Below are 8,782 nucleotides of genomic sequence, written 5' to 3' on the forward strand. Positions count from 1 at the left end.
TATCATCTGCAAGTGTGGGTGTTCTTGTGTCTGTCTGGCCTCTTTTTATCGGCTGGCCACTTGGGGCAATTTTTAAATCTATAATGAAGATTTCTCATTTCTGTCAATCTATCCAAGTAATTACATATGAAATCAACCATACTCTTTGGTGCCCAATATAGGATCTAAGCAACCTAAACATATTCACAATTTACCCCCATCTCTAGGTGATGATCAAGAGGAAAATGAGGTATCTCACAGACAGTGAAAAGTGTATGGGGGACCCCACATTCCTTAATAACTTATCTATATCTACAGTCAGTTCATTGTCATCCTTCAAACATCTGATCCTTTCTCCAATTCTGAGCAATTCATTGTTATCGTTAGGGGCCTTCCAGTAGGTTCCAACTCAAAGTGACCTTGTATACTGCCCAGTTCTGTGCCATCTCACCATCATTGTTAAGCTTGAGTTCATTTATATACTACTAAATCAGTTACTTGGAAAAGAAAGGGAGAGACAGTCTGTGGCCAAGCGATAGATCCAGTAAACAAGAGGAACTTTACAAAGATATTGATGAAAATGCCAATGCATACTCATGCACAGCCCCCAGATGCCAGGGAAGAGAAGACAGCACTTAAAGGTCAGCAAGAGTTTGCCATGTCAAATGTCACATTGGAGCCGGTATTCTACTAGCTTATTAGAATCTGTCTCAGTTCCTGAAACCCTAAATGAAGCAGCTGCACTGTTTCCATTTTCATCAGAGCATCAGAGCCTGCTTTGTATCTCTTGATGGAAAGCTAGTGGTCCAAGTGAGACATTCTTTCATAGACCGGGAAAAGGGCAAGAGAACACAGAGCAATGGTACAAGTCTAGACTCTGGAGTGGATATAAATGAGTACCACTCAAGTAGAAAGCTTGAGAGGGGGAAAACATTCATCAAAGGCATGCATCAACCTAAGATCCCTTACTTAGAAGACTCAGTCCAGGGCAGTAGTGAGAGTACAACCACTATCTGCTCCCCTAAGGACCCTGCTTTAAGGCACATACTAGACAGCGGCAGAGGAGCTACCATGGAACACCCTGTTCTAAGATCCCTAGGAAGAAAGATTTGAAGCCAATACATTCCCCACCCAAAAAGGGGCAGATCAACACTGGCCAAAAGAGACAGCTAGACTAATTATCTGGAAGAAGCGAGAGGAATAAATTTTAACACCAAGGGTGGTTGTGTCTCTGGGGTCTGTATGCTGTTTATTTATACTTCTAAATCACAGTATGAACTGCTTAGAAAGTTGAGACTGAACAATTTCAGAGCCCCTGGGCATGTCTCAAGCAGAGCAAATAGTAAAATAATAATTACAGTAATCAGAGAGAAGAATATTGAGGAATTTTTCCCTGGCCTATTCTTTTTATTGGAGTTCTGGTGTGGTACTGTAGAATAAGCAATGGACTTCTAACTATAAGGCTCAAACCCACCAGCTGTTCCTAGGAAAATCGACACAGGGTCTCTATGAATCAGAACAGATTCAAAGGCACTTAACGACAATTCTTTTTATCTTTGAGTTTTAAGTTTGAACTATTTAAGTTTTCAAAACATAAGTTAGCCTCATGATGCTATCTGAAATGTTGCTCAATCTGTCAATTTGGCCCTGACTCTCTTAAGAATAAGGAGCTCTGGATGCGTAGTGGTTAAGAATCGGACTGCGAACTGCAAGCTCAGCAGTTCGAAACTACCAGCTGTTCCGAGGAAGAAAGAGGAGGCTTTCTGCTCCCCTAAAGATTTACACCCTCAGAAACCTTGTACAGGGTCGCTATGAGTTGGAACCGACTCCATGGCACATAACCACCACCACCTCTTAAAAATAACATGCAGGAGAAAGATGAGGCTTTCTCCTCCTAAAAAGATCTATAAGCCTCAGAAACACACGAGTGGGCACCATTCTTCTATTTTGCATAGGGTTGTTATTAGTAGGAACCGAATCCATAGAGCTTAATAACAACAACAGTCTTTATAGTAGCAGATTGCTAAGTCTTTCTTTCTCAGAGCCTCAGGGTGAGTTTGAACCACCAAACTTTCAATCAGAACACAGTGCTTAACCAAGAAACACCTTAAAATCCACTATGACTTCAAAAATGTTTATATTGTTGTTAGTGCCATTGAATTGGTTCCAACTCATAGCAACCCTGTGCAAAACAGACAAAACACTGCCCAATCCTGGGCCATCCTCACAATTGTTGTTACACTTGCACCCATGCTGCTGCCACAATCAATATCGTTGGTGAGGTCCTCCTCTTTTTTGCTTACCTTCCACTCTACCAAGCATGATGTCCTTCTCCATGGGCTGTTCCCTCCTAATAACATGTCTCAAGTACAAGAGACAAAGTCTCACCATCGTGGCTTCTAACAAACATCCTGGTTGTATTCCTACCAAGACAGATTGGTTTGTGTTTCTGGCAGTCCATAGTACTTTCTATATTCTTTTCTAACACTGTACCAGAAATAAATACATCAATTCTTCTATGGCCTTCCTTATTCATTATCCAACTTTCACATGTATATGAGGAAATTCAAAATACCATAGCTCTTAGGTTAGGTTAGTCCTCAATCTGATATTTTGCTCTTGAATGCATTAAATAGGTCTTATGCAGCAGATTTGCCTAATGCAATACATCACTTAATGTCTTGGCTGTTGCTTTCATGAGTGTTCATTGTGGATCAAAGATCTTAACAATCGTCTCTTAATGTATGCACAGGTTCCTCATGAGCACAATGAAGCATTCTGGAATACTCATTCTTTACAAATGTTATCTTAAGTTTTGTATAGCGTTTATATAGGTTTAAGCATTTTTTTCTCTTATAAAAACAAAATTAAAAAATAAAATCAATAAAAACAAAGCAAAAGAACCCACCACCTATTAATATTGTACCATGTTAATAATGTTGTGCCATGTTATTTGTTTACATATATGTTGCTATGATGTTAGAAACTATACCACTGGTGTTATTTCAAATACCTGCATGTTCATCCATGATGGATAATTTCAGCTGAGTTTTTAGATAGATGCAGAAGAAAGGTCTGTCAATCTATTTTCACCTCAAAAGACCACACTGTGCAATGTTGGAAGATGAGTCTTTAGGTTGGAAGATACAAAAGGGCTACCACAACAGACTCAAGTATACTAAGAATTGTGAAAAGGGTGAAGGATCAGGCAATGTTTCCTTGTTTTCATGGGGCATCATGAGTCCCAGCTGGTATCAGAGCAACCTCTAGCAACAAACACCTTAAAATCAGGTAAGGAAAATAATAGGAGCTGCTCAAATGTATGTTGCTATGCCTAAAAATATGATTTTATATAAAAGTCCACATTAAGGAGCTCTGGGTAGCGTAGTGGTTACAAAACAGGCGCTAATCTCACGGTCAGCAGTTCAAAACTATCAGCTGTTCCATGGAAGAAAGATGAGGCGTTCTACTCCCATAAAGATTTACAACCTTGGAAACCCTGTACAGGGTCGCTAGAAGTCGGAACCGACTCCACGGCACATAACAACAATAACCTGTTTTACATTATACTATGGAGCTCCAAAAAGTTCATGGAAAGATGGAACATATAATGGACATTCCAGCACAAGATGAAAGACTTTAATTTAATCCTCTCTTCTGAGATGCTATATAATAATATAAGCATGAAATATTTTTGTAGTAAAAATAAAATGTTGATATAGGCTAATCTATTTATCTATCAGTTTGTAGTAACGTGATAGCTTGTGAGTTGCTGTGATTCTGAAAGCTATGGCACTGGCCTTTGAAATACCAGCAGGGCCACCCATGGTGGACAGGTTTCAGATGAGCTTCCACATGAAGACTCGGAAGAGGGAGATGTGGACTGCATCTGAAGGTCCGGCCACTGAAAACCTTATGAACAGCAGTGGACTGCTGCCAGATACAGTGTTGGAAGATAAGCCCCACAATTTGGAACAATTCAAAATATAACTGAAGAACTGTCTCCTCAAAGTAGAGCTGATCATAAATGAGAAGAACCCACAGAATGCACAAAGTACGAATCCAGAAAAATTGGAAGTAGTCAAAAATGAAATGGAACCTACAAAGATGACATCCTCAGCATTAATGAGCTAAAATGGACTGGAATTGGCCATTTTGTATAAAAATCATGTTGTTTAATATGCTAACCCATCAAATTGACAGGAAGAATCAGTAGTTGGAAACTATGGTGTTGGTGATAGAAATGATGCTGGAGATCGCATGATAGAATTTTGAAAGACCAATCATTTCTTCATTGCAAAGACCTTTTTTAAATAGCATAAACGACGACTATACACATAGACCACACCAAATGAACACACAAGAATCCAACTGAGTACATCTGTGGGAAGAGACGATAAGGAAGCTCAATATCAGCAGCCAAAACAAGGCTAGGGCCCAACTATGGAACACACCATCAATTGCTCATATGCAAGTCCAGGCTGAGGGCTGTAGAAAATTAAAATAAGCCCACCAGAGGCAAAATATGACCTGGACAATATCCAACCTCAAGAACATATGTGATTCACTAGACACTAATGACTGAGATCAGAAGAGTTCTGAGATGAAATTAAGTATATACACAAAAAGACAGAAGAAAGAAAAGACCAAAATGTACGTACAAAGTAACTCTGAAACTAGTTGCAGAGCACAGAGATGCTAAAGTGAATAGAAGAAAGGAGGAAGTAAAAGAGCTGAACAGAAAAGTTCAAAGGGCACCTCCAGTAGACAAAGTCAAGTATTATAATGAAATGTGTAAATATTTGATGTTAGAAAATCAAAAGGGAGGAACACATTTAAATTTTCTCCTACTGGAAGACGATAAAAAGTATTCAGGCCTTGACTTGCAATATTGGAAGATTCTATGGGCAAAAAAAAAAAAAGACGGAAGGAATACAGCCACTGTACCAAAAATAAATGGTATAAATGGTCAATGTTTAACTATTTCAAGAGGTTGTATATGATCAATAATTGATAATACTGAAGAAAGAAGTCTTAAGTTGCACTAATGGCATTGGTGAGAAACAAGCTTCTAGGAACTGATGGAATACAAATCTTTCAGAGCCTGATATAGACCTGAGGTGCTCATTTATCTATGCCAATAAATTTGGAAGGCCACTATCTGGGCCAACTGATTTAAAAAGCAGTTGCAACAGTACATTGAAAGTGAACTGCTAGAAATTCAAGGCTGATTCAGAAGAGACCATGAAATGAAGGATATCATTGCTGACATTAGCTGAAAGCAGAGAACCCCAGAAAGATGTGTAGTTGTGCTTTACTGTGTGGTTCATGACAAGCTTTGGATAACATTGCAAAGAATGGGTATTAATTGTGCTCATGAGGAATCTGTACATACATCCAGAGACAGTCGTTATAATAGAACAAGGGGATACTAAATGGTTTAAAAATCATGAAAGGTGTGCAATAGGGTTGTATCCTGTCATCATACATATTCAGTCTGTACATTGAGCAAATAATCTGTGAAATATAGATTATACAACCTTGCTTGCTGAACGTGAAGAGGACTTAAAATACTTACTGATGAAGATCAAAGGCCACAGCTTTCACTACAGATTATACCTCAATGTAAAGAAAACAAAAATCCTCACAAGTAGACCAATAAAAAATATCATTACAAATAGAGCAAAGCTTGAAGTTGTTAAAGACTGCTTTTGGCATTGACCCACAGTCAACTCATGGAAACAGCAGCCACAAAATCAAACAAACGATTACACCAGACAAATCTGCTGCACAAGACCTCTTTAAAGTGTTCAAGAGCAAAGACAGCCGTTAGAAGACTAACGTGCGTCTGATCCAAGTCATGGTATTTTCAATCGCCTCATATGCATGTGAAAGTTGGACAACAAATTTTAGTAGTAGGAGAATTGAGGGATTTAAATGATGGTGTTGGGGAATATTAACAGTATCATGAATTTGCCAGAAGAACAAACAAACCTGCCTTGGAAAAGTGCAGTTGGAATGTTCCTTAAAAGTGAGGATGTATCTACTTCGGACATTTTATCAGGAGATACCAGTCCCTTGAAAAGGACATCACACTTATAAAGTGAGGGTCATTAAAAAGTAGACCCTCAATGGGTAGATGACACAAGTAGCATCAACAATGGGCTTAGCAATTATGAGGATGACACAATATAGCAGGAGCGTGTACTGGTTCATTCTATTGGGCATAGGGTCACTATTAGTCAGCATCTAACAACTAACAACAGAGGCGCCTCTCAACTGGCACCAATCCACATGCAACTCAAAATCAAAACCAGCATGTCCACAACAAATTTATCACTTTTCTCTGAAAATTTTACTCATATTTTTACCTCCCACTTAGTGCTCCATTTTATGAGAGGCTCAATTTAAAATTTAGAGTCTTTTTTTTCCCTTTTCATCCAAATCCTGAATGAAAACTAGTTGCCATATTTTATATATTTGAACTTAAACTGAAAGGAACACTATGCTTACTTCTTTAGGTATTTTTGTCTACCATGGTAGAGACTGAGCTAATTTAAAATGGAAAAAAAAACAAACGGGTTGTCTTTCTTTAAAAATGAATAAAAACTTATGTTTGAACTCTGTTTAAAACAAAAAGCCTGACCTGAGCTGTTCAGCTCCCCCAAACTGGAAATTGTATCATCCAATCTATGCTTAATTCCTGAAGAGCCATGAATATTACAGGTCAGCATGCTAATCATCAAAATTAAGACATGCACACAGCTCTTGTCACTGACCCATTTCTGTCTCCTATGAAGTCAGTGATATTTAAAGAACTTGAAATGTCAATACAGAAATGAGAACAGCTTCCAAACCATGCCACAAGATATACAACCAATTAATTAATAGTAAGAAAACGTCTCAGATGTTAAAATTTCTTGTCATGTGACTCATTACATACATAATACATAAGAGAAATAGTCTAAGAGAACATAAGAGAGCATTCTAGGACAGTTTGGCAGAGTTCAAAACAAACAAAACTTTAATTTCAATGGTAAAATTTCCAGTCTTACTTTCTGTCCTTTCTCTAAGAGAGTTACAGCATGGACTATTCATGAGAAGTGTTGTCAGACAACATATGTTAGTTGCTTTATCTACCACATAAAACCCCCAAGAGATGAGTGACAGGACAGGACTCCTAAAATCATGTGGTTCTAAAATGGTCCCAACTGGACATGCATTAAATTTGTATTTGAAGGAAATGCATGACTGCCAGCTGGTTTTCCCAGTAGCTGTAAGAACCTCAGTGAATCTTCCACCTACTCCCTGTAAAATAGCAGGAACCCAATTTGAAAATGATCCCAAGAATTCTCTCTCTCTCTCTTTATTTATTTTTTGAGTCAGTGAGGCCTTTTAAGTAACATCTGCCTAAAACTATATTCCTGGAGTAGTTTCCTAATGTGTTTTAATGTCCATTCCTACCACAATTAGCTAACTCACAAACACTAACTAAAGATAGTATCATGAAACCCTAGTTGGAGTTAATGAAAGAAGAAGAAAATTCAAGTTGATCTTCCAAGTATTTCTTCCCTACCTAACCCTTTTCTTTGCTCCCTTGATCTTAAATGAAAAGATTAATTAGTAAGAAATAACATTTTACAGATGGGGCTGGGGAAAGGACTAGAGACTGGATTGAGATATGCAGAAGATAGAACCACTGATTGGACAGAGGGACTTGCTAACTACATAGTGGCTTCAGAAGCACACTCCAGAAACCCATCTTCATACAAAGCCAGATTTCACGGATAGATTCTCTCAGCAACACCTATTAAAGAATTACACTCTTTAAAATGTCAAAGAATGAGAAAAGATGTTTAAATCGCCATAGCAGGGACTGCTCATACACAAAACATTTCTGACTCTAAATTTCTGAACTTTCTATTATTGTCTATTCAGATCAGGAGTGGCAAACTCACATACTCACAAAAGCCAGTCAGGTGATGAAATCTGGCCGAGTAGGAGGGTGTGATACCACAGCGACTAGAGTGAGAACTGTGGGGCGTGGCGAATGCCTGCCCTGGATAGCTAAAGGGGACCTGCTCTTCACTAAAAGTGGCTGTTGCTAAGGGGGAATGCGGACCCAGTGTGGCAAGTTGTTCTGTTTTGTTTTCCCCCAAGAAAAGGCAGAAATTTGGATTTTAAAAATGTGTTGTCACCCCAAGTTTAAATGTTGGCTACCAATTTAAAGACTTACAAATTTAAAATCCTTAAAGGCATCTTGTGGGCCAACTAAAATACATATCTGTAACCAGATACAGTCCATGGGTTTAATTGTGTGTTTATGTGTCTGCATACTGCTTGTGTGCCCAGAATCTCCTGCACCTCCCAACCTAGCCCCATGCAGCACAAAGGGGCGGGGCGGCGCTATTAGATTACATGAAAACATGGACTTGCTATTTTAATTGATACTGTTGAAAATTAGTTTGTCTTAGGTTAAGCTTTAACGTGTTTATTTTCTTTTTCCATATTAGAGTATGTTAATTTGTCAGATCATTCCTTCAACAAGCATTTACAGAGTGCCTAATCACTACGCAGGGCCTTGTTCAAAATAATTAACTTTTAAGACTCCTGAGTAAGAAGTTTAAGAGTTGATTGGTTTGAGTAGGAAAATGTCAAAAAGCTTCTGAGAAATCAATTTTTCTGCCCCTTTGCAGGTTCTCTCTGATGTTATTAGAGCATAACCCTTAGGGTGTATTGTGCAGAATGCTCTATGATAGAATGCCTTTATGTCCTTCTCTCATTAGCCCTAGCTTTAATATAT

At 38.4% G+C, this 8,782-nt stretch overlaps 1 protein-coding gene and 1 pseudogene across 1 annotated transcript in view; one reads left to right on the forward strand and one right to left on the reverse strand.

Moving 5' to 3' along the window:
- LOC102823827 overlaps nucleotides 1-770 on the forward strand; it is a 7,611-nt pseudogene extending 6,841 nt beyond the window's left edge.
- The window catches only part of CACHD1 (cache domain containing 1), a 228,958-nt gene that overhangs the window by 147,619 nt on the left and 72,557 nt on the right, over nucleotides 1-8,782 (reverse strand). The gene's annotated exons all lie outside the window — the stretch shown is intronic.

This window comes from Chrysochloris asiatica, unplaced genomic scaffold (genome assembly GCF_000296735.1).
Source record: "Chrysochloris asiatica unplaced genomic scaffold, ChrAsi1.0 scaffold00048, whole genome shotgun sequence".
In the NCBI taxonomy this organism is placed as follows: Eukaryota; Metazoa; Chordata; class Mammalia; order Afrosoricida; family Chrysochloridae; genus Chrysochloris; species Chrysochloris asiatica.